Raw genomic sequence first — 25,994 nt, forward strand, 5'->3', positions numbered from 1 at the left:
TTGATAGACATAAGCATTGATTTCTCTCTCTCTCTCTCTCTCTCTCTGTGTCTCTCTCTGTGTCTCTTTCTCTCTCTCTTTGTCTGTGTGCGTGTGAGAAAAATGGCTCCAAACTATTAGATGTGATTGGTGGTCAGAACCACTTACAGCGTCTGATTTGTGAGACCATGCGAGCCTCTCCTTTTTTTCATTCTTACATGAGATCTATTACAGCATCCAGTGTTAGATGGCAGTGGGAAGATTCCTGGCGGAATAGGTAAGATGGTGAATTCCCTGCTGAAGTGAACACCACTCCCACCAAGAGCATAGAGAAAATCCTAAGACTGCAATGAGTGCCAGGCACACAGACGTTGAAAATGGGCTACATCTTGCCTTACATGGGGCATACACCCAGAAAGCACATAGCACGGCATGGCTGCGGAGGGATGTGAATGTCTGGCACCGGGGATCTGGAAAAATGCTGGTCAATTCATCATGTTGATCCCCTGTCAGCCCTGGCTTCAGCTTTGGCTCCCATACTCCCATAATTGTGATTCCCAAACAATTACATTTGCTAACTAAAATGGGAATAAAACATATTTTCTATAGCCAGATGAAAATATTTGCCTCTGAGCAGCGGATACTGCTGCGAGCAGTTTGCCTCTGAATAGGAGATGATAGTAAAATTTAATTTCCAAGTTATATGGAACACAGAAGAAACAAACATTGAAGGTTTCCAATGAGGAAGAAAAAATGGGAGTGATTTCTCTCTTCCCCGATCACCATGCTTTTCCTCGTTCTCTGTCTCAGTTTTTCTCCATCACTCTCAGTCTCTCTCCCTCTCAAGCGTTTTTCTTTAGTCTCCCTTTCTATGTATCTTTGTAGATCTGTCTCTCACTCTGCTTCTTTGTGTGTGCCTCTCCCAATTTCTCAGTCTCAATCTTACCCTCTCTCAGTTTCACTTTGTGTATGTGTGTCACTGTTTTTGTCTTGCCATCTTTCTCTGTCACTGTCACTCACTGTGTCTCTTTCTTGTTTCTTTGTGTAAGCGTGTGTATCTCTCTGTATAAGTGTGTGCGCCACTCTGTGTTTCTCTTTCTTTGTACCTCTGTGTGTGTGTGTCTTTGTGTCAGTATTGTGTCTTTGTGTGTGTCTCTTTCCATGGGTGTCTCTGTCTCTCTCTCACACCACACATACTCACTCACTCACACACACACATGCCCACAGGCCTGTCTCCTAGCCATAGAGAAAACAAAGCAAAGTATTCTGGAACATTGCACCTATTCAGAAAGAAGTTCAGCAAAATGGAAACCCCTAGATAAGAGTGGGAGCACCTTTCACCCTCATTCTGCTTGTTCACATCTCAAGACCAAAATGGTCTAAATGCAAATTCCTGTTGAGGTTTTGTCTGAGGCCACTCTTTTTAAATGAACCAGCGGGGTTAGCCTTAAATATTGGGTAAATATGAGGTTGCCTATAGAGTGTGATTTAAGGAAGCCCACACACGGCAAAATTTGCCACAGTGCTGTCATGCTATCTTTAGTGATTCATTTCATTTGTTTCACCATTGCCGTCATCCCACTTTTCTCTTTGGAAATGCAAATATTCCTGGAAGATAGAATGCAATAAAGACATTCACAGTGAGATGTTAGCAGCTTGTGAGAGGCAAGAGAAGCTTCTGCTGGCCACCTGGGATGGTGTGTGAGTTTGTGCATATGTGCATGTGTGTTTCTTTTACTAGAGGTGCAAGGGGGTAGAAAATGGAGGTGAGGAAGATGAAAGAAAATTAGGAGTGGAATTAACACTCTTACTTGTTGAGGGAACTTGGCCAAGTCACGTAGTTTCTGTAGACCTCAGCTTCCCCAGTCAGCAGATGTGGGAGAAGATGTGGCGAGGGAGTAGACTAGGTTTCAGACTGCTCGATCCCTACTTTAATTAGAGACTCTCCCTTTTACGAGGTTCCTATGTTGGGCTTTCAAGCAAGATTTTGACTGAAGAAACTTGAAGAAAAGAAATTTGAAAAAAATAAATTACTGGGTAACCTCTAAAGTCCCTCTCTACTCAGAACGTCTCTGATTCCAGCCCTAAAGCACAAAGGTATGGGACTACCTCCAGAAATTAGATATGCCTCATTTAAGAACATGTGTACTAAAAAGGGATGCCAAATAGTTTCATTAGTCAGTAAGTCTTCAATTTGTATATTTGGCTACTTTTGATGTACTCTTTTAAAGTCTTCTAAATCACCCTTGGTCATTTTACAGACTTATTCATGCAGACTTGTAAGCAGAAATTTGTAAACAAAATTCCATTTTCTCTTTGATTTACACTTTAGTGTCAAAACTGAATATATCCATAGAAAACATTAGAACGTCAATATGAACAAAAACACACTTCGAATGCAGCCCAGCTTCCTTTTAAACCACGGAACATAGAAGAGAGTACTTTTCTGAAAAATATTGGTTTCTGTCTATATTACACTAAACTTGATTGTGCCTCATCCCATTCAGTACACTCTGTTAATAACGAATTCCTATTGCTCCTTTCCAAGCAGCACTATTCACAATAGCCAAGACCTGGAAACACCCTAAATGCCCATCAACAAATGAATGGATAAAGATGTGGCACATATATACCGTGGAATACTACTCAACCACAAAAAAGAATGAAATTCTGCCATTTGCAGCAACATGGATGGGCCTGGAGGGTATTATGCTCAGTGAAGTAAGTCACACAGAAAAAAAACAAATATTCTGTTTGCATGAACTCCAAAGCACAAAACTTCAGACTAGTTTGAAGTAGACCCATGACCTTGTTCAGCAAATTTAGTGGCTTTCAAACAAACTTAATCCCTTCAAATGCACTTCTAATGGTTTGTAAACAAAAGCTCCTCCCTTATCTCACTAGTTTTGGCCTACTGAAGAATTTCAAGGACCCCTTCCATGAATCCTTTGCGTTAAAGCTGAAGAATTTCACAACTGTAAGAAGTAGTCCTTGATTTATGGTTTTTAGAAAAAGTTGTAGTTTTATATCAATTGACTCCCCTAGCAGTGGAAGAAATGCTCATATTATGTTTCCATAGCGAGACATGGAATATCTACAGTCTGAATGCCAAAGAAGTCCTCTGAGACTGCAAGGTAAAGTATGGCGGAATGTCCATTTTTACCAGTTACCCACTTATCTCCACACTATCAGGGACAGAAGGTCAGGATGCATGGGAATTCAAGGACCCTGGCCTCCTAATGATTCAGAGAGAACTTTGTAGAATTCAGCCCATGTTTCTTCCCATTCCTGCTTAATTGTACAGGAAGAAATTATTGTTGAGCTATGAAAATGTAGGATGGCGGGAGGCTAGTTTGTATTGATGGGGAGCCTTGATTATAAGCTATTCAAAAAGAAAATAAGTATGGTTGTTTGCTTCCATACACAATAAAGTAAAATAGGCCAAAGAGGGCTTCCTAGTAGGACTTCCTCAAGGGAGCTGCTTCCAGAAATTGGTAAGAAATTTAGCTAATTAACTTAACAATTATACATAAACGAAGGGAGTGCTATTCAAGTATTGAACACTGCATGGAAAATTGGTGTTTTAAGGAATTTTACAAATCTTTGCAGGAAAATCTTGTTTACTATTGTAATTAGCTTAGCAAATTGGCTTCTTGCAGCATAAAAATAAAGTAGGCTGGTTCCTCAATTTTCACCAGTTCTAAATTAGTAGATTTCAAACTAAGGCCATTTGAGGTTTGGCTCTGCTTGTGTCCATTCAGTTCTTTCCCCTACACGTCCTCATCCTCACCCCCAACTAATAAGAACAGAACAGGAATTTTTTTTCATTGACAGTAACTCTTGCATAGATGAGAAGCAGAAAAATGAGTATTTTTGTTATTGTTCACCATTATTCCTTTTGGAGAACTGGCTGAACAAAGCACTCTTCCTACAGGCCATGTGACATAAGAAAGGGGGTCTGAAATGCTGGACCCTTCTAATGAGATTGTACCTGTGTCTATGATGAAAGAGCTCTTTTCACAAACTAATTGTGTAAACAAGGGAAATATTAGCCTACTTCAGTGCGTAGACCTCAGCAGCAGCATTTGTGTCTCCAAACTGAATATCCTAATTATAAACGAGCCACGCTTATTTGTCAAACCACTTACAGATCTCTGAGACATATAGCTTTGCCTTTTATCCTCTTGTCTTAGTCATTGGGATTACTTTATATACTTGAAAGTAATGAGATTGCATTTTCTCCCCCCAAATATCCTATCACTCATACTTTTCATTTAAGGCAGACTGACCTTTCCCCCCAATTAGAACAAATTAGTGACGTTTTACTTCATCTCAAAACCACTGAGCCATTGTAAGAGCAGAGTCAATGGTGGGGCCCTAATGGGGCCTTGAAAGCTGAGCAGAAGAGAAAGAAACAGAGAGAGCAGGAGGAGTAAAGGAAGTGGGGATGGTGACAGAGGGCGGGGTGGTGGTGGTGCCAGTGGTTAGGAATCAAAGGAAAGGAAGGGGAAATGAGAGTGAGGTGGCCCAGAGACAAGGGAGAAAAGCCTAGGGAGGGCAGAGGGGGCAGGGCGTCGAGACTGAAAAAGGAGCAAGAAAGAATGAACAGGAGACAGGTGTGAGGTGCATTGAGCCTCCGAATGGGGGAAGTGGGGAGGGTGATGAGGCGGGTGCCCCATCTGCTTTTAACTGACTCCCTTGCTCCTTCTCTATACAGGAAAGAGTCCTCACTTGCTCGCTGGCATTCAGTCTTTTCCTCTGTCCCAGGGCCCTTTCTCTTTCATAATGATAGGAATACATTAGGATACAAAGGTAGATAAGTGACTGCCTAGGGCACAATGATGTTGTAAAAAGAGGTTGGCATCTGAGTCAGACAGTGTTGTATTCAATTCACTGTGAGGCCTGGCAAGCCATCTAATCCCTCTGGACCTCACTCTCCTGAAGCAAAAAATATTATTCTTTAATATGTGGTTGGCACCAAATGAAATTTTGTGCAGGCAAGTGCCCAGCACAGGGTCTGGCACATAGTAAGGGCTCAATAGGTTAGCACTGCATCCTGGCACCAACTTTTACAAATATACAGAACCATTTGTGGCCCTTTGTACAGAGTAGGCAAACCAATTCGTGGTATCAATTGAGACACTGAGGGAAGGTTTGCCTTTGCAGGGTTTTCTTCTTGCCGAGCTTGTTACAGTTTCTGAAATCACATACTAGAGACCAGAGAGTCTAATGACTGGACAGTCATTCTTGTTATCTAAAGTACTCTTTGCAGACAGTGCTCTTTCAAATCTAACCATCTTACATGTGGCAACAAGAAAAGCCTTTATTTAATTTCTGCTTTGTGCCGTATACTTTCTATCCCAATGCGATGCTTCTTAAACAGTGGACACTTAACGCTGGAGGAAGGGAAAGCAACAAGACAGACATGGCACATCTTAGAGCTTTCCGTTTTACTTCCAGGTTTAGGGGAAAGCAGTGAAGTAATTCAATTAATGCATAATTGAAAACATTATTATTACATTCAAACAAACACAAATACACCGTGAAACAGAAAGAAATCTGAGTGCATTTTCAAGATGAAGCATGAACATGAAATTTGCAAGTTACTTTCCACCGAAACCACTTTGGGCTGTGCTCTCAGACCCTCTAGATCAATCTTGTAATAGTTAAGCTAACCTGCCATAAATAGACCCCAAATTAAAACGCCTCAGCCACAAGAGAACTCTATTCTTTGTTTAGTATAAGGTGAGTATTCCTGGTCAGCAGGTAGTTTAATTCCATGTGGTGATTCAGGACCCAGGCTGCCCCCAGCTCAGGATTCCATTATCTCCCAAGCCAATGTTTCTCAAATTTTAATGTGCGTTTGCATTACCTGTGGAGCTTGTTAAAACACAGATTGTGATTCTGCAGCTCTGGGGTGGGGGCTGAGATTCTGCATTTCTAATGAGCTCCTAGGGAATCAGATGCTAGTGATCTAAGGAATGCACTTTGAGAATAAGGCCATAGAGCAATGGTTATCAAATCTGACTGCACATTTCAATGGCCTGATGAACTTTTTAAAAATCAATTTTATTGACATCATTTATAAAATAATAAACTGCACCTATTTAAAATATACATTTCCACGAGTTTTTAAAAGTGTGTTTACCCATATGGTTACCACTATCAAGATATAGAGCATTTCCATCACCGCAAAAAAGTGTTCTCATGCCCCGTTACAGTCAATGCTCTCCACCCCCATTCCAGGCAACAACTGATGTGCTTTATATCATTATAGATTACTTTGAATTTTCTAGAATTTCACATTAATGGAATCATACATTCCTGGATTCATTCACTTAGCATAACATTTTTGAGATTTATCCATGTCATTGTATGTATCAGTAATTTGTTCTTTTTTGTTGCTGAGTAGTATTTCATTGTATGAATATACAACAATTTATTTATTTATTCACCTGATTGTGTACCACTTAAAATCATCTCCCTTAATAGTATTTAAGTGGTGCACAATTACACAAGTCAAATAGTGTGTGTGTATCATATCCTGCGTATAATGCATATGTATATATTTTATATTTATACATATACATGTATATATCTTATATGTGTGTATATATATGAAATAAATATATATATAGTAGCTTAAGATGAGGTGATTTTAAAAAGTAAGGTGATAATAAGAGATATATTAGATAAATAGTAAGTATTAGTGTTATGTTGCTGTGACAAAAATAAGAACATGACATGTGAATGGCTGAAGTTTGGAAAACTTTAATAATGGGAGGGTAGCACTTGGGGTCTCTAACAGTCATTAACACCTTAGGAGTAAGGAGCTAAACAGTGAGCAGAAATGGAGGCCATAACCCAGGAAAGTGGGGGGTTTGTGGGAGAACCTATACTGTGCCTAGTAAATCAAATGAATAAATAAAAATTGTATTGATTGACAGTGGAATGTCAGCTTTGCCTATCAAACCACAACAGTGGTGCCTAGGTGCCCAGCAATTACTCCAACAAAGTCTTCCTCTAGATTCAACCACAAGACATGATTTCTTATTGCCAAGGCTCAGACGTCATAAAGCCTATCACTCATTGAAGGGAAATTAGAGCTAACTGTTTCTGGAAAAGGAGATTTCCCCCGACTCAAATAAGCAAAGAGAATTTTTTTTTGTCCATTTTACTACCTTAATTTTTGGGGGGGTGTTAGTTTAATTTGTTTTGACTTTGAATTGCTCATTTTATGTATTTGTATATTTTTTGGTCTGCTTTCTATGTGTGTGAAGCAACATGTTCTGGAACTTAGCAAGAAGCCAGTAGCAGCAGATGGGGTATTAAGTGGGAGACAGGATCATCTCCATTGTTTTTAGCCTTTACTGCACCTGCCAAATCAAGATAGATGATGAGTATGGGTTCTGCCCGCCCCCCCAAGCTAAAGCATCTATGATTCTGTTTCCTGGCCCTGTCATCCATCAACTTGATCGAAGTTGAGTAAGTCCAAAAGCTAAACGTGCCACAACTCTCATCTGACTGCCTTTAAGTGGGCTGAGGGTAGGGTAAGGAGAGGACAAGTTGAGAGAGAAAGAAAAAAGGTTGGGAAGAAGAGGTAGAGAGGGTAGGTAGTTTTCGTCCAATTTTCTTAGATCACATCTGCATTTTAAACAGAAAAGGTCTCTTGCATACTAACTTAAAATCTTCATCTAATGTCAATACTGACATTTTCAATCTCTTTTTACATTTGTCATATTATTGGGAAGTGACTTGGTGTGTCTGTGGACTCTCTGGAATCCTATAAGAATAAGATCATGCAGTACAATGGCAACCCATCTAGTACAACTTGTATTAAAGCTCCTTGACTTTGAGAAGTCTCATTATCAACCAAAGCACAATATTAGTCTGGCAGGAGGCAAGTTAGACTGTTGATTAGCAACACTATGCACCAGCCACTGCATACTTTTTCTGTGATCTTTGTTGTAACCCATCTGGGCTGTGGCTTGTTATGTGTTCTGCATCATGCCATTTATTCTTTTTACCTGGACTTGTGCCGTGGATTTTTAAATGATTTTGTACAGTGGAACAACACAAGTCCAGCCATAGGCCATCTGTACCAAAAACTATCATTATCTTTTCCTCATATTCTGCCAATCCCAGAAAAGAATACCAACATGGGTTATAGTAGCTACACCAATTGGATAGTAGAAACTAAATACTGAATATTCATTCGTAAATATTACTCATTATAGAGACTAGTGGGACAAATAGCTCTCACTCTCGCTCTCTCTCTCTCTCACTCTATCTCTCCCTCTCTCCTCCTTTGGATTTTTTTTTTTGTATTTTTTTTAAACATCTTTATTGGAGTATAATTGCTTTACAATGGTGTGTTAGTTTCTGCTTTATAACAAAGTGAATCAGTTATGCATATACATACATCCCCGTATCTCCTCCCTCTTGCATCTCCCTCCCTCCCACTCTCCCTATCCCACCCCTCTAGGTGGTCACAAAGCACCGAGCTGATCTCCCTGTGCTATGCGGTTGCTTCCCACTAGCTATCTGTTTTACGTTTGGTAGTGTATATATGTCCATGCCACTCTCTCACTTTGTCACATCTTACCCTTCCCGATTCTTTAAATGAATACATTCAACACAGTCTACTGCAAACATTTAGTAGAAGGCAGTAGTATGAGAATAGCCGAGATATGAATTCCTTCCCATTTGGATAATTTTTATCTCGGAAAAAACTTTTGAAAATGCACAGAACTGATGTCTCAACACTGCCTTTTGGATGCAAAAGAATGGAAATTGAATGGCATGACCACATGACCTAGTTACTATATGACCTAGTTACTAAGGCAGTCAGGTGACTGAACTACTGAAGAGACTTTTTTCTCAAGACCTGAAAAGTAGAAATGAGGAGGAGGAAGAAATATTTGTTTACAGACACTGAACAACAGAAAGTACAGTATTATTGTTCCTGAGAGAAAAGAAACAAATGAAGTTCACCTTGGCTTTCTACCTAGAGGTAATTCTAGACCATGGTGCAGGGCAGGGGAACCCAAGTAGAGCATAGTGGTTTCACCGAGTTGAGGGCAGAGAGATCAATATTCAGGAAGACTGAGGTAGCCAGGGAGGAGGAAGCTACACAGAGAAAGAACTCTAGAAATCTGCCTAGAGGTCCCCTGGAATTTGTTACTAAGTAAAAAGCCCCGAACGCATTAGGCAGAACTCTATGAAGCTGGGCAATGAATGATCGGAGAACTGTGAGTAGAGTGAAAAAATTCTCAGAGTTCACACAGAGCTGGGAGATATGTAAGTTCCTACCAGCCAGAGTAAAGTGGCCTCATGTAGCAACCAGGGCTTCCAGTTGGATAGTAGGGAGCTAGGAAGGGTCATGCCTTGCTAGTAAGACTAAATTAGCCAAGAGTAAAGATTATCCTACATCCATCTCACAAACGTAAAATAGGCCTTGAAAGGATCAAACTGATATGCAAGTAAGTCAACTGTCTCCCAGAACAATGTCCAACAGTCCTTAAAGGAAGACAAGAAAATCCAGCACTCAAAGGTGTAGCAATCAAATTCCATCCTCCGATAAAAATAATCATCAGACATGCAAATGGGAAATGGGACCCATAACTGGGGAAAAATCAGTCCATAGAAATAGACCCAGAAATGAAAGAGGTGATAGAATTATCAGAGAAGGCATGCAAAACAGCTATTATAAATATGCTCAGGGTTTAAAGGTATACATGAACACAGAGAGAGTAAATGGACTTATTAAAAAATAAACACATGGAAATTCTAGAGCTGAAAAATACAATATCTGAAAAATTCACTGAATGGAAGTGAAATCAGATTAGTTACTACAGAAAAAAATAGTCAACCTGAATAGATAATGACAGAAACTTTTCAAAATGAAGCACAGAAAGAATAAAGACTAAAATTAGTGAAGATGAGTTCATAGACAGTCAAGCTGAAGGAAAAGTCTAAGCAAATGGCACAGCGGCTTTGAATTTGAGGATGAGGTGTTTGGGGAATAGTCATATTTCAATGTGGTTAGAGCATAGAGAGTATGAAGGAAAATGCTGGAAAATGATGTTATAAAATTGGGTTCAGTCCTACCAAGGATCTCATATACTATGCTAAAAATTTTGAACCTTATCCTATGGATGATGGAAAACAATCTGAGCTTTTGAAGTGAGTGCTTGACATGCTAGGATTTGTGGTTTCGAAGGTCAATTTTGATGAATGACGATTTGCAAGCAGGAGATATCAAAGTCAGGGAGATAAATTGTGCAGCTTTTGTAGAAGTCAAACTGAAATAGGACAAGCACCTGAGCTTGGGCAGTAGATAAAAAGAAGAAGGACAATTCACAAAATTTTTAAGTAGAACTGACATTATTTGGTGCTAGGGTTTTGAGGAATACAGGAAGAGGGAGAATGAGGACGTTAATCAATATTTTCTTTTATTGAAGTATAGTTGATTTACATGTTGTGTTAATTTCTACTGTACAGCAAAGTGATTCAGTTTTGTATATATATATATGTATACATATATACATTCTTTTAAAAATATTCTTTTCCATTATGGTTTATCATAGGATACTGAATATAGTTCTCTGTGCTATACAGCAGGACCTTGTTGTTTACCCATTCTATATGTAAAAGCTTATATCTGCTAACCCCAACCTCCCACTCCATCCTTCCCCCAACTCCCTCCCCCTTGTCAACCACCAGTCTGTTCTCTATGTCCATGATTCTGTTTCTGTTTTATAGATAGGTTCATTTGTGTCATATTTTAGATTCCACATATAAGTGATATCATATCGTATTTGTCTTGCTCTTTCTGACGTACTTCACTTAGTATGATAATCTCTAGTTGCATCCATGTTGCTGCAAATGGCATTTCATTCTTTTTTATGGTTGAGTAGTATTCCACTGTATATATGTACCACATCTTCTTTATCCATTCATCTTCTGATGGTCATTTAGGTTGTTTCCAAGTCTTGGCTATTGTGAATAGTGCTGCTATGGAACACAGGGGTGCATGTATCCTTTTGAATTATAGTTCTGTCCAGATATATGCCCAGGAGTGGGATTGCTGGATCATATGGTAATTCTATTTTTAGTTTTCTGAGGAACCTCCATACTCTTTTCCACAGTGGCAAGAATGAGGATGTTAAAGAAGAGGAGAATCATTTCTAGGTTTCTGGCTTGAACAAATGGGAAAACGTTGATATCATTCATTGAGACAGAGAATGCTGTAGGAACATCAACGTGGGGGATACAGTTTTGGACATACCGAGTTGAAGTTGCCAAGTCAGAATTTATTCACTCCTAATTTCAGGCGTTGCATGTCAATAATAAATTTCTCCACTTAGAAAATCTCTTTCTGTAAAACTAAACTGTTGTTGCATATGACGTTATTTTTTAAAGTTTTAAGACTAAGAAGCTGCATTTAAAATGAAATTATAAAACAGATTTAATGAGGTTCCTTTTATATTTTCTCTTTCTCTTTTTTTGCCATAAGTTCCCCCAAGTTCCTTTACAAATAAGTATACTCAAAGCTATGTTCAAGTCAATCTCAAACTCTTTGTGTCCCAGCCCCAACCATACTAGCTCCAGAATTGTTATTATCATAAACCACTGCTTATAGCTTGAGGCCTGAGTTAGGGCCACAAGGGACCAGAGATCATCCTCTGCTGGGTCTGAAGCTGCTTGATGTCAGGCGGATAAATGGTAGAGGAAGTGCAGGGTACTGGGAGAGCACAAAGCAGGGAGACCTCATCTAGGCTGTGACTCAGGAAAGAGCCTCCCTGAAATCTGAAGAGTGAGTAGGATATAGTGTGGAGGCCTAGAGCTGAAAGAGCATGTGGTATGTTTAAGAAACTGAACAAAATTCAGGGCAATTGGAGTATAGAGAACTAAGAGATAATGGTGTGAGAGGAGAGTGGAGAGGTGGACAAGGTACAAAGCTTGGAAGGTAAGTCAAGGAGAAGACATCCCTCTTAGTGGTATAGAATGCAAGCACAACACTTTAAATTATATATTATTGGGAATTCCCTGGTGGTCCAGTGGTTAGGACTCCACACTTTCACTGCCGAAGGCCCAGGTTCGATCCCTGGTCAGGGACTAAGATCCCACAACCCGCAAACTGCGTGACGTGGCAAAAATAATAATAATAATAATAAATTATTGAGCAACAGTCAGCTCTACCCACCACCAGAGCCTCCCATCGAGCCTCTTAGATAGCCTCAACCACCAGAGGGAAGACAGCAGAAGCAAGAAAAACTACAATCCTGCAGCCTGTGGACCAAAAACCACAGTTACAGAAAGATAGAGAAGATGAAAAGGCAGAGGGCTATGTACCAGATGAAGGAACAAGAAAAAACCCCAGAAAAACAACTAAATGAAGTGGAGATAGGCAACCTTCCAGAAAAAGAATTCAGAATAATGATAGTGAAGATGATCCAGGACCTCGGAATAAGAATGGAGGCAAAGATTGAGAAGATGCAAGAAATGATTAACAAAGGCCTAGAAGAATTAAAGAACAAACAAACAGAGATGACCAATACAATAACTGAAATGAAAACTACACTAGAAGGAATCAATAGCAGAATAACTGAGGCAGAAGAACGGATAAGTGACCTGGAAGACAGAATGGTGGAATTCACTGCTGCGGAACAGACTAAAGAAAAAAGAATGAAAAGAAATGAAGACAGCCTAAGAGACCTCTGGGACAACATTAAACGCAACAACATTCGCATTATAGGGGTCCCAGAAGGAGAAGAGAGAGAGAAAGGACCAGAGAAAATATTTGAAGAGATTATAGTCGAAAACTTCCCTAACATGGGAAAGGAAATAGCCACCCAATCCAGGAAGCACAGAGAGTCCCATACAGGATAAACCCAAGGAGAAACACGCCGAGACACATAGTAATCAAAGTGGCAAAAATTAAAGACAAAGAAAAATTATTGAAAGCAGCAAGGGAAAAACGACAAATAACATACAAGGGAACTCCCATACGGTTAACAGCTGATTTCTCAGCAGAAACTCTGCAAGCCAGAAGGGAGTGGCATGATATACTTAAAGTGATGAAAGGGAAGAACCTACAACCAAGATTACTCTACCCGGCAAGGATCTCATTCAGATTTGATGGAGAAATCAAAAGCTTTACAGGCAAGCAAATGCTAAGAGAATTCAGCACCACCAAACCAGCTCTACAACAAATGCTAAAGGAACTTCTCTAAGTGGGAAACACAAGAGAAGAAAAGGACCTACAAAAACAAACCCAAAACAATTAAGAAAATGGTCATAGGAACATACATATCGATAATTACCTTAAACGTGAATGGATTAAATGCCCCAACCAAAAGACATAGACTGGCTGAATGGATACAAAAACAAGACCCATATATATGCTGTCTACAAGAGACCCACTTTAGACCTAGGGACACATACAGACTGAAAGTGAGGGGATGGAAAAAGATATTCCATGCAAATGGGAATCAAAAGAAAGCTGGAGTAGCTATACTCATATCAGATAAAATAGACTTTAAAATAAAGAATGTTACAAGAGACAAGGAAGGACACTACATAATGATCCAGGGATCAATCCAAGAAGAAGATATAACAATTATAAATATGTATGCACCCAACATAGGAGCACCTCAATACATAAGGCAACTGCTAACAGCTATAAAAGAGGAAATCGACAGTAACACAATCATAGTGGGGGACTTTAACACCTCACTTACACCAATGGACAGATCATCCAAAATGAAAATAAATAAGAAAACAGAAGCTTTAAATGACACACTAGACCAGATAGATTTAATTGATATATATAGGACATTCCATCCAAAAACAGCAGATTACACGTTCTTCTCAAGTGCGCACGGAACCTTCTCCAGGATAGATCACATCTTGGGTCACAAATCAAGCCTCAGTAAATTTAAGAATATTGAAATCATATCAAGCATCTTTTCTGACCACAACGCTATGAGATTAGAAATGAATTACAGGGAAAAAAAATGTAAAAAAGACAAACACATGGAGGCTAAAGAATACGTTACTAAATAACCAAGAGATCACTGAAGAAATCAAAGAGGAAATAAAAAAATACCTAGAGACAAATGACAATGAAAACACGACGACCCAAAACATATGGGATGCAGCAAAGGCAGTTCTAAGAGGGAAGTTTATAGCTATACAAGCCTACCTAAAGGAACAAGAAAAATCTCAAGTAAACAATCTAACATTACACCTAAAGAAACTAGAGAAAGAAGAACAAACAAAACCCAAAGTTAGCAGAAGGAAAGAAATCATAAAGATCAGAGCAGAAATAAATGAAATAGAAACAAAGAAAAGAATAGCAAAGATCAATAAAACTAAAAGTTGGTTCTTTGAGAAGATAAACAAAATTGATAAGCCATTAGCCAGACTCATCAAGAAAAAGAGGGAGAGGACTCAAATCAATAAAATCAGAAATGAAAAAGGAGAAGTTACAACAGACACCGCAGAAATACAAAGCATCCTAAGAGACTACTACAAACAACTTTATGCCAATAAAATGGACAACCTGGAAGAAATGGACAAATTCTTAGAAAGGTATAACCTTCCAAGACTGAACCAGGAAGAAACAGAAAATATGAACAGACCAATCACAAGTAATGAAATTGAAACTGTGATTAAAAATCTTCCAACAAACAAAAGTCCAGGACCAGATGGCTTCACAGGTGAATTCTATCAAACATTTAGAGAAGAGCTAACACCCATCCTTCTCAAACTCTTCCAAAAGATTGCAGAGGAAGGAACACTCCCAAACTCATTCTATGAGGCCACCATCACCCTGATACCAAAACCAGACAAAGACACTACAAAAAAAGAAAATTACAGACGAATATCACTGACGAATATACATGCAAAAATCCTCAACAAAATACTAGCAAACAGAATCCAACAACACATTAAAAGGACCATACACCACGATCAAGTGGGATTTATCCCAGGGATGCAAGGATTCTTCAATATACGCAAATCAATCAATGTGATACACCATATTAACAAATTGAAGAATAAAAACCATATGATCCTCTCAATAGATGCAGAAAAAGCTTTTGACAAAATTCAACACCATTTCTGATAAAAACTCTCCAGAAAGTGGGCATAGAGGGAACCTACCTCAACATAATAAAGGCCATATATGACAAACCCACAGCAAACATCATTCTCAATGGTGAAAAACTGAAAGCATTTCCTCTAAGATCAGGAACGAGACAAGGATGTCCACTCTCACCACTATTATTCAACGTAGTTCTGGAAGTCCTAGCCACGGCAATCAGAGAAGAAAAAGAAATAAAAGGAATACAAATTGGAAAAGAAGAAGTAAAACTGTCACTGTTTGCAGATGACATGATTGTATACATAGAGAATCCTAAAACTGCCACCAGAAAACTGCTAGAGCTAATTAATGAATATGGTAAAGTTGCAGGATACAAAATTAATGCACAGAAATCTCTTGCATTCCTATACACTAATGATGAAAAATCTGAAAGAGAAATTAAGGAAACACTCCCATTTACCATTGCAACAAAAAGAATAAAATACCTAGGAATAAACCTACCTAGGGAGACAAAAGACCTGTATGCAGAAAACTATAGGACACTGATGAAAGAAATTAAAGGTGATACCAACAGATGGAGAGATATACCATGTTCTTGGATTGGAAGAATCAACATTGTGAAAATGAGTATACTACCCAAAGCAATCTACAGATTCAATGCAATCCCTATCAAATTACCGATGGCATTTTTTACGGAGCTAGAACAAATCATCTTAAAATTTGTATGGAGACACAAAAGACCCCGAATAGCCAAAGCAGTCTTGAGGGAAAAAAATGGAGCTGGAGGAATCAGACTCCCTGACTTCAGACTATACTACAAAGCTACAGTAATCAAGACAATATGGCACTGGCACAAAAACAGAAACATAGATCAATGGAACAAGATAGAAAGCCCAGAGATTAACCCGCGCACCTATGGTCAACTAATCTATGACAAAGGAGGCAAAGATATACAATGGAGAAAAGACAGTCTCTTCAATAAGTGGTGCTGGGAAAACTGGACAGCTACATGTAAGAGAATGAAATTAGAATACTCCCTAACACCATACACAAAAATAAACTCAAAATGGATTCGAGACCTAAATATAAGACTGGACACTATAAAACTCTTAGAGGAAAACATAGGAAGAACACTCTTTGACACAAATCACAGCAAGATCTTTTTTGATCCACCTCCTAGAGTAATGGAAATAAAAACAAAAATAAACAAGTGGGACCTAATGAAACTTCAAAGCTTTTGCACAGCAAAGGAAACCATAAACAAGATGAAAAGACAACCCTCAGAATGGGAGAAAATATTTGCAAACGAATCAACGGACAAAGGATTAATCTCCAAAATATATAAACAGCTCGTTCAGCTCAATATTAAAGAAACAAACACCCCAATCCAAAAATGGGCAGAAGACCTAAGTAGACATTTCTCCGAAGAAGACATACAGACGGCCACGAAGCACATGAAAAGATGCTCAACATCACTAATTATTAGAGAAATGCAAATCCAAACTACAATGAGGTATCACCTCACTCCTGTTAGAATGGGCATCATCAGAAAATCTACAAACAACAAATGCTGGAGAGGGTGTGGAGAAAAGGGAACCCTCTTGCACTGTTGGTGGGAATGTAAATTGATACAGCCACTATGGAGAACAATATGGAGGTTCCTTAAAAAACTAAAAATAGAATTACCATATGACCCAGCAATCCCACTACTGGGCATATACCCAGAGAAAACCGTAATTCAAAAAGACACATGCACCCGAATGTTCATTGCGGCACTATTTACAATAGCCAGGTCATGGAAGCAACCTAAATGCCCATCAACAGACGAATGGGTAAAGAAGTTGTGGTATATATATACAATGGAATATTACTCAGCCATAAAAAGGAACGAAATTGAGTCATTTGTTGAGACGTGGATGGATCTAGAGACTGTCATACAGAGTGAAGTAAGTCAGAAAGAGAAAAACAAATATCGTATATTAATGCATGTATGTGGAACCTAGAAAAATGGAACAGATGAGCCAGTTTGCAGGGCAGAAGTTGAGACACAGATGTAGAGAATGGACATATGGACACCAAGGGGGGAAAACTGCGGTGGGGTGGGGTTGGTGGTGTGCTGAATTGGGCGATTGGGATTGACATGTACACACTGATATGTATAAAATTGATGCCTAATAAGAACCTGCATTATAAAAAAACAAACAAAACAACAACAACAAAAAATAATAATAAATTATATATTATTTTGGCCAATAATAAACCAAGTACTATTCTAAATGTTTCACAGATATTAGCTTATTCACACTCTCTCTTATTCCCCATATAAGAGATGAGGAAACTGAGGAATAGAGTAGTTAAGTAACTTGTCCAAGATCACACGGTGACAAAACTGAGACTCAAACCCAATATGTCTGGCTCCAGAGTTTGTGTTCCTAAACACTCTACAATACTGTCTTATGCCAATGTAATGTGCCTTCTTGGGACAAGTAAATAAGATTTTCTTTAGAATTGTTAGAGGTACTAATTCAGAAGCAAGAAAAATTTTCAGTATAGAGGCATTGGACTCCAGGACACTCCATGGATGGCAGAAGCCCAGGAAAATCCACCAAAAGGAAAAAAGGCATGCGTTCATGTGCATGCACACACACACACACACACACACACACACAAATTAAGTTTTGTTAAAAGATATGTTTGATTACTTCTGATTGTGGGAAGATGGAGTAGATTTACTTTCTCCTATTCCTTCCAATTAAGTATAAGTAAAACCCTGGACACTATGTATGAAACAAACAAGAGAAGACTTAAAATTAGAAGGAAGAAAGCACCCTGGCTAGGAAATTTGGGACCCAAGGAATGACATGGTGGTGAGTTCCCTGGGTTTTCTTATTGCCTCATATATCACAGACATGGAACTGAAAGAAACCTTCAACTAGAAAATGCCTACAGGTGGAAACAAAAAGGTCCCCACAAAAGCCTCCTCTCTCTAGCTAAATGGCCAAGAAAGGGACAGCCTAACAAGACAGAAAACATTTTAGGTAATACCTGTTCTACTCCAGCTAAACATTACAGATGAAATGGTGGCCCCATGCCCATCCATGCTAGTAAAGGACATCCAAGTCTACTACTCCCTGGAGTCTGTAACCAGGCAGCACAACACCCTCATAGAGAGGCTGAAGTTGGAGAAGGCAAATTAAGGAGTTGGGACTTTTATCACTGTCAGCCTGTAACAAGGTCACACCTTCACCCGCCACAGTGTCAGTGCAGACTGCACGGGGAACCTGAACTTCCACCTGCTTTAGCAGTAATGAGGCACTTCGCCCCCTCCCTGCTTATGGTGGTATCAGAGGAGGCCTATTGGAGAGTAAGAGCTTTCACTACTAGCCAGCAGTCATAAGGCCACTCCACCTCATGGTGTCATTAGATGCCACGTGGAGAGCAGTAGTGAGGTACTCTTACCCCGCCCAATCAGGGATATATCAGTAGTAGGGAGCTAAAATTGCCACCACTACCCAAAAATAATGACACCCCACTTGAGTGTCAAAAAAGGCTGAGTAGGGTTGTGTATACATGGGGAATATAGCCAATATTTTATAATTACTTTAAAAATGGTTAAGATTGTAAATTTTAAGTTATGTATATTTTTACACAGTAAAAATTTAGAAAGAAAGAGCTTGAGTAGGGAATCTGGAATCTACCTCCTGCTGGCAGTAACAAGGTGCATTCCTCTTCTCTGCTAGGACAGTCAGAAGAAGCCAGCTAAAGCAAAATTAAATAAGATCCAGAATCTCATATAATAATACCCCAAATATCCAAGTTTCAATAAAAAATTACTCATCCTACCAAGAACCAAGAAAATCTCAATCTGAATGAAATGCTTTCACAGGTGTTTGCATATGTCCAAGCTCATAAAGTGTCCACATTAAATACGTACAGTCCTTTGTATGTTAATTATACCTCAATAAAGCTGTTTTTAAAAAGACAGTCAATAGGTTCCAACACCAAGATGACAGAAATATTAAGATTATCTGACAAATATTCAAATCAGCCCCATAAAAATCCTTCAGCACACAATTACTTATGTGCTTGAAACAAATGAAAAACTCTTAGCAAGGAAATAGAAAGCCTCAGCAAGAAATAGAAGATATAAAGAAGAACCAAATAAAAATTTGAGAACTGAAAATTTCAATTACCAAAAACAAGAAAAAAACCCCACCATGGATAATTCCCAACAGAAAGAATCAGTGAACCTGAAGAGAGAAAAATAGAAATTGCCCAATCTGACAACAGAGAGAAAATAGCCAGGGAAAAAAGTGAACAGTCTCAGATCTAGTAGTCATGCCATTGGTGTCTCAGAGGAGAGAATAAAGATGGCAAGATGGAAAAAGTAATCAAAAAAATAACTTTTGAAACTTGCCAAATTTGGCAAAAGATACAAAACTACACATTCAAGAAGTGAAACTTCCTCCCCAAAAAAAGAAATCCACAGCAAGACACATTATAGACAAACTTCTAAAAACTTAAAGACAAAAAAAAAAAAGCATCTTGCAGAAGATGGTAGCATAGCTTTTTTCAAGTGCTGAAAGAAGAGAACTGTCAATCCAGATTCCTGTACCTGGTAGAAATAACCTTCAGGAATGAAAGGGAAATTAAAACATTCTAAGATGAAGAAACACTAAGAGAATTTGTTGCCAGCAGCCCTACCTTAAAAGAATGGTGAAATGAAGTTCTGTAAACAAAGACATAACAAGAAAAGAAGGAATTTTTCAACTTCAAAGATAAAAAAAAAGAAAAAGCAAAATTATGAGTAAATAAAGTTGGCTTTCCTTTTCATCTTGAGTTTTCTAATTATGTTTGCTGTTTGAAGCAAATATTATAACACTGTCTAATGTGGATATAAATTTGTACTCCAGTAACCCAAAGTAAGGCAGGAGAAAGAAAACACAGAAAGGAAAAACAGAGAGAACAAACAGAAAACACAAAGGAACTAGGCAGACATAAGCTCTAACAAATCAATAATTACATTAATCGTAAATAATCTAAGTACACCAATTAAAGTGGAAGAGTGAATTTAAAAACATGACCCAACCATATGTTGTCTACAGAAGACTCACATAAGTTAAAGCAATTTACAGAGGCTGAAAGTTGAAGGATGGAAAAAGATATATCATGCTAACATTAGTCAAAGAGGCAAGAATGGCTATATTAATATCAGATAAAGTAGACTTCAGATCAAATAAAATTACCAACGACAGAGACATTACAAATGATAAAAAGGGTCAATCCACCAGTAAGACATAGAAATCTTAAATGTATATGCACCAAGAAACAGAACTGCAAATTGTGTGAAACAAAAACTTACAGAACTAAAAGAATAAATGGACAAATACAGAATTGTAGTTTGAGATTTTAGCACCCCTCTCTCAACAATTGATAGAATAACTAGACCAAAAATTAACAAAGACGTAGAAGAATTCAACGACAGGGTCTAATTGGCATTTATAGAACATTGCATACAATAATAGCAGAATACACATTCTAAACACATATTCTTTTCAAGATCCCACAGAACATTTTCCAAACTAGACCATATCCTGGGCCATAAATCAAACCTTAACAAATCTGAAAGAATTGAAATCATTTAGAGTATGCTCACTGACCACAATGAAATCAAACTAGAAAATTAACAGGCAAATTTTCAAACACATGGAAACTGAAGAGCACACTTCTAAATAACCCATGAGTCAAAGAAGAAGCTTCAAGGGAAATTTAAAAATACAGTAAACTGAATGAAATGGAAACATATATATCCAAATCTGTGGGACATAGCTAAAGCAATTCTGAGAGGAGAATTTATAGCACTAAATGCTTATATTTGCCAAGAGGCAAAGTCTCAAATCAATAATATAAGTCCTACTTCAAGAACCTAGTAAAACAATAGCAAAATAAATACAAAGGAAGCAGAAGGAAGGAAATAATAAACATAAAAGCAGAAATCAATACAATTAAAAAAAAGATAGAGAAAAATCAATGAAACAAAGACCTGGTTCTTAGAAAAGATCAATAAAATTGACAAACCTCTAGCAAGACTGACAAAGAAAAAAAGAGATAAAACACAACTTACCAATATAAGGAATGAAACAGGGAATACTGCTGTAGGTGCTGCAGGCATCAAAGGGATAATAAGAGAATGCTACAAATAACCCTACACGCTTAGATGAAACAGATTATTCCTTAAAAAATATAAATTACCACAACTAGCTAAATATTAAATAGATACTTTAAATAGCCCTATAAACTATTAAATAAATGTAATTCCTAGTTTTAAGCTCTCAAAAAGGAATCTCCAGACCCAAATTGTTTCACTGGAGAATTCTACCAAACACTAAGAATTAATTCCAATTCTACACAATCTCTTGCAGAAAATAGAGGCTAATATTATGAAGCTATTGTTACCTCAATACCAAAACCAGACAAAGACAGTACAAAAAGGAAAACTAAAAATATTCCTCGTGAATATAGATGCAACAATCCTTAACAAAATGTTAAGAATAGAATTCAGCAATATATAATGAGAATTATACCCCATAACCAACTGGGATTTATTACAGGGATGCAAGGCTGGTTCATATTAGAAAATCAATCAGTGTAGTCTACTATATTAATAGGCTAAAGAAGAAAAACCACAGGATCATATCAACCTATGTAGAAAAAGAATTTGACTAAGTTCAACATGCATTCATGATAATATCTCTCTGAAAAATAGGAATGAAAGGGAACTTCCTCAAAATAAAGAGCATGTAAAGAAAAGAAAAAAAAAGGAAAAAAAAAACCCTAGAGCTAATATTATACTGAATGGTGAAAGAATGACTGCTTTCCCCCTAAGATCAAGGCAAGGATGTGCATTCTCACTGCTTTTATTAAACATAATACTAGAAGTTCTAACAAGTGCAATAAAGCCAGAAAAGGATATAAATGGCATATGGATTAGATGAAATAAAACTTTTCCTTTTTGAAGATGACATGATGGTCTACATAAAAATTCCCAAGGAGTCTACAAAAAATATCCTAGAACTAATAAGCAAGTTCAGCAAGATCACTGGATACAAGACAAACATACTAAAATCAATTATTAGAGTTTCTATATATTAGCAATGAACCTGAGGTCACCAAAATTAAAAATACAGTACCTTTCACAATTGCTCAAAAATGAAATATTTAGGTGTAAATCTAACAAATATATATAGAACTTGTATACTGAAAGCTACAAAAAGCTGATGAAAGAATTCAAAGAAGATCTAAATAAATGGAGAGGCATGGTTTGTTCATGGACTGAAAGAGTCAACATAGTAAAGCTGTCAATTCTCCCCAAATTAATATGCAGGTCTAATATAATTCCTCTTAAAACTCTAGCAAGATTTCTTGTAGATATAGACAAGATTATTCTAAATTTTATTTGGAAAAATAATAGAACTAGAACAGCTGAAGCAATTTTGGAAAATAAGAATAAAGTGGGAGGAATCACTTTACCCATTTTCAAGACTTACTATTAGCTACAGTAATCAAGATTGTGATATTGAAAGAGTGATAGAATGATGAAACATGGAATGATGGAACAGAATCGAGAATCCAGAAATAGACCCACAGAGATATGTCCAACTGATTATTGACAAAGATGCAAAATCAATTCAATGGAGGAAGGATCCTTTTCAACAAATGGTATTGGAGAGAGTAGGCATCCATAGAAAAAAGTCATAATAAAGAACCTTGACCTAAGTCTTACGTCTCATACAAAAATTAACTCTAAATGGTTCATGGACTTAAATGTACCCTGCAAAACTACAAAACTATTTAGGAAAACACATAGAAGAAAATCTTCAGGATCTAGGGCTTGGCAAAGAGTTTGTAGACATGACACTAAAAGCACAACTCAGAAAAGGAAAATTAATAAATTGGGCCTCACCAAATTAAAAATATTTTACTCTGAGAAAGACCCTGTGAAGAGGATGAAAGGACAAGTCACTGACTGGGAGAAAATATTTGCAAACCAAATATCGAACAAAGGACTCATATGCAGAACATGTATCAAATTCTCTAAACTCAACAGTAAACAAATAAATAAATAATCCAATTAGAAAATTGGCGAAAAATAACACATGAAGAAACATTTAACTGAAGAGGATATGCTGATGGGATATAAGCACATGAAAAGATGTTCAACATCATTAGTCATGAGGAACCTGCAAATTGAAACCGCAATAAGATATCAACTACAAACCCACAATAATGGCTAAAACAGAAAATAATGACAACACCAAATGTTGGTAAGGATGCAGAGAAACTGGACCACTCATACATTGCTGCTGTAAAGTGGTACAGCCACTTGGAAAACAGTTTGGCAATTTCTTAAAAACTAAACATGCAACTACTATGCAATCCAGCAATCATGTCCTTGGGCTTCTACTCCAGAGAAATGAAAACTTATATTCATACAAATTCTGTACACAAATGTTCATTGCAGATTTATTTGTAACAGCCCCAAACTGGAAATAACCCAGATGCCCTTCATTGAGGTGAATGGATAAACAAACTGTGGTACATCCCTGCCATGGAATACTATTCATCAATTAAAAAAAAAGAACAAACTAGTGATACATGCAACAACCTGAATGAGCCTCCAGAGAACTATGCTCAGTGAAAAAAAGCAAATCCCAAAAGGTTACATACTGTAAGGTGCCATTTACATATTCTTGGAATGGCAAAATTATATGAATGGAGATTAATGGTTGCCAGGAGTTACGGAAGGGGGGGCAGGAGGGAACTGGGTGAGGCAATAAACGGGCAATATAAGAAATCCTAGTAGTGATAGATATACCTTGCGTCTGGCCTGTATCAGTGTCAATATCCTGCAATACCGTACTATAGTGTTGCAAGATATTACCATTAAAGAAAACTGGATAAAATGTACTTTGGATCACTCTGTATTATTTCTTATTGCTGCATGATAATCTACAATTATCTCAAAATAAAAATTTTAGTTAAAAGAGATATTTGAAGTATTAGGAATATCAAAATGTATCCATAAATACAACAAGTATTTTAAAATATGTTATTGCCATTGCTGCTCTGCCCTTGGGCACTCTGTAATCTTCAAGGTGATACCTCTTATTACTTTCTTTTGAAATTCTGAGTAGCTGATTAATCACTATTATAGGTCTCTTAATCTTCCTTATCTTTAGATTTTCAATTTCCTGAAAAATGGACACATGAGAGCAAAATTTTCTCTAGGGTGCAGCAACAGGGATCAGAACAACACTGCCTTGAAAGCTAAGTATAATGAAAAAAAGGCTGAACCTGGAGCTTAGGAAACTGCATCTAGTCCCAGTTGTCATAATTAGCAGGGTAATCTAGGAAAATCTGCCTATTATCTCTGAGTCGCAGCCCCCTCATCTGTAGGAGAATGATCTCTAAGGAACCCTTTAGCTCTGACATCCTAGGAAATCAAAGGGAGGCTGCCCTTGGGAAGAGACTTTTCCCACCTGGATCTAATTGGACTAGCTGTGTGAATGCCACTCCAGTTCTTAGATACCTGTAATGACTACCTTTTCTCCAGAAGTCACTGTGGATTTAGGGCCTGTTCTGTCTCCTGAAGATAGTGAGTCTGAAGTTGCAGATGTGATATTTTGTGTAAATGTAAGGGAAAAAAATCTCGGAAAAATCCCAGGAAAGACAGTGAGGTAAGATAATTTCATGCCAAGCAAACGTGTGGTTGACTGTGAGCTCTGAGCCAATCACAATGGGAAGTTCAACTTAGTGACACTGGGAAGAGACTAGGTGCCTTGAAGCAGCACCAAAAGAAAAGTTTTCTGCGTGCCAAGATCAAGACATGCCTACTGAGTGGTGACTTCAACCTGAAACTGCTGAAATTGGACTTAGGACCCCAACAGATAAGAATCCTGCTTCATCGGTGACCCAGGGAATAGAGAAGTAGGTGGTGTGTGTGCATGTGCCGGTGTGTGGGCAGGAAAACCAACAGGGCAGAATGATCATACAAAATATACTACAACAGTTTTCTAATTGACCTCCCCAGTCTCTCCTTACTTCAATTCATCTTCCACATTGCCATCAAATTCATTTCCTAAATCCCATATCAGATTGTCTCTTCTTGTTTAAAACTTTTCAACAGCTTCTCACTACATTCAGAATAAAGTCTTAACTATCCAGCATGGCTTTTGGCACCTTCCCAGATTTGACTCCAACCTATCTGATCCAACCTTACGTGCAGTTATAGGTTTACCATGTATTCCATACTACTCTCCAACCCAACCACACGCTATTCCACAAACAAATCTCTTGGCACTCCCAACCTATACTTTGTTGGCTTCACATATTTCTTCCCCTATTGCAAATTGCCAACCCCTTCCTGTATGAAGTCTTACTTGACCACGCCAGTTAATGTGCATTTCCTTCCTCTCCTGAACTCCTACAGTACTTTGCATCTACTTTGGAAGGAGAGGAATTAATCATCACAACTGTCTTCAAACACTTTCTCATCTTACAAATTATTTCCCCCAGCCTCATTACTCCACAGTGAAATCTTTGTTTTGCTTGACTTTCCAAAGGAGTATTTAACTATCTCCTCAAGCTATGAAGGAAAAGGCAGACTCTCATACTATTTTGCATGCTCCACAGTGGTACCAATGCTATGCACTTAAGAGGCCCTCAAGTTTTACTGATTTTACATTGATGACTAGCTGTTCAATGGGTCCCTTCCTCTCCATCCTCCTTAACTCATGCCCTCCTCATCTCTGTCAGGAACCACTGCAGCAGCCTCTTCAGTGGTTTCTACTGGGATGATTTGGCTTCTTAAATGTGAGCAAGACCCATTCCTCCTCTCAAATAA

The sequence above is a fragment of the Eschrichtius robustus genome, chromosome X, assembly GCF_028021215.1.
Source record: "Eschrichtius robustus isolate mEscRob2 chromosome X, mEscRob2.pri, whole genome shotgun sequence".
NCBI lineage: Eukaryota > Metazoa > Chordata > Mammalia > Artiodactyla > Eschrichtiidae > Eschrichtius > Eschrichtius robustus.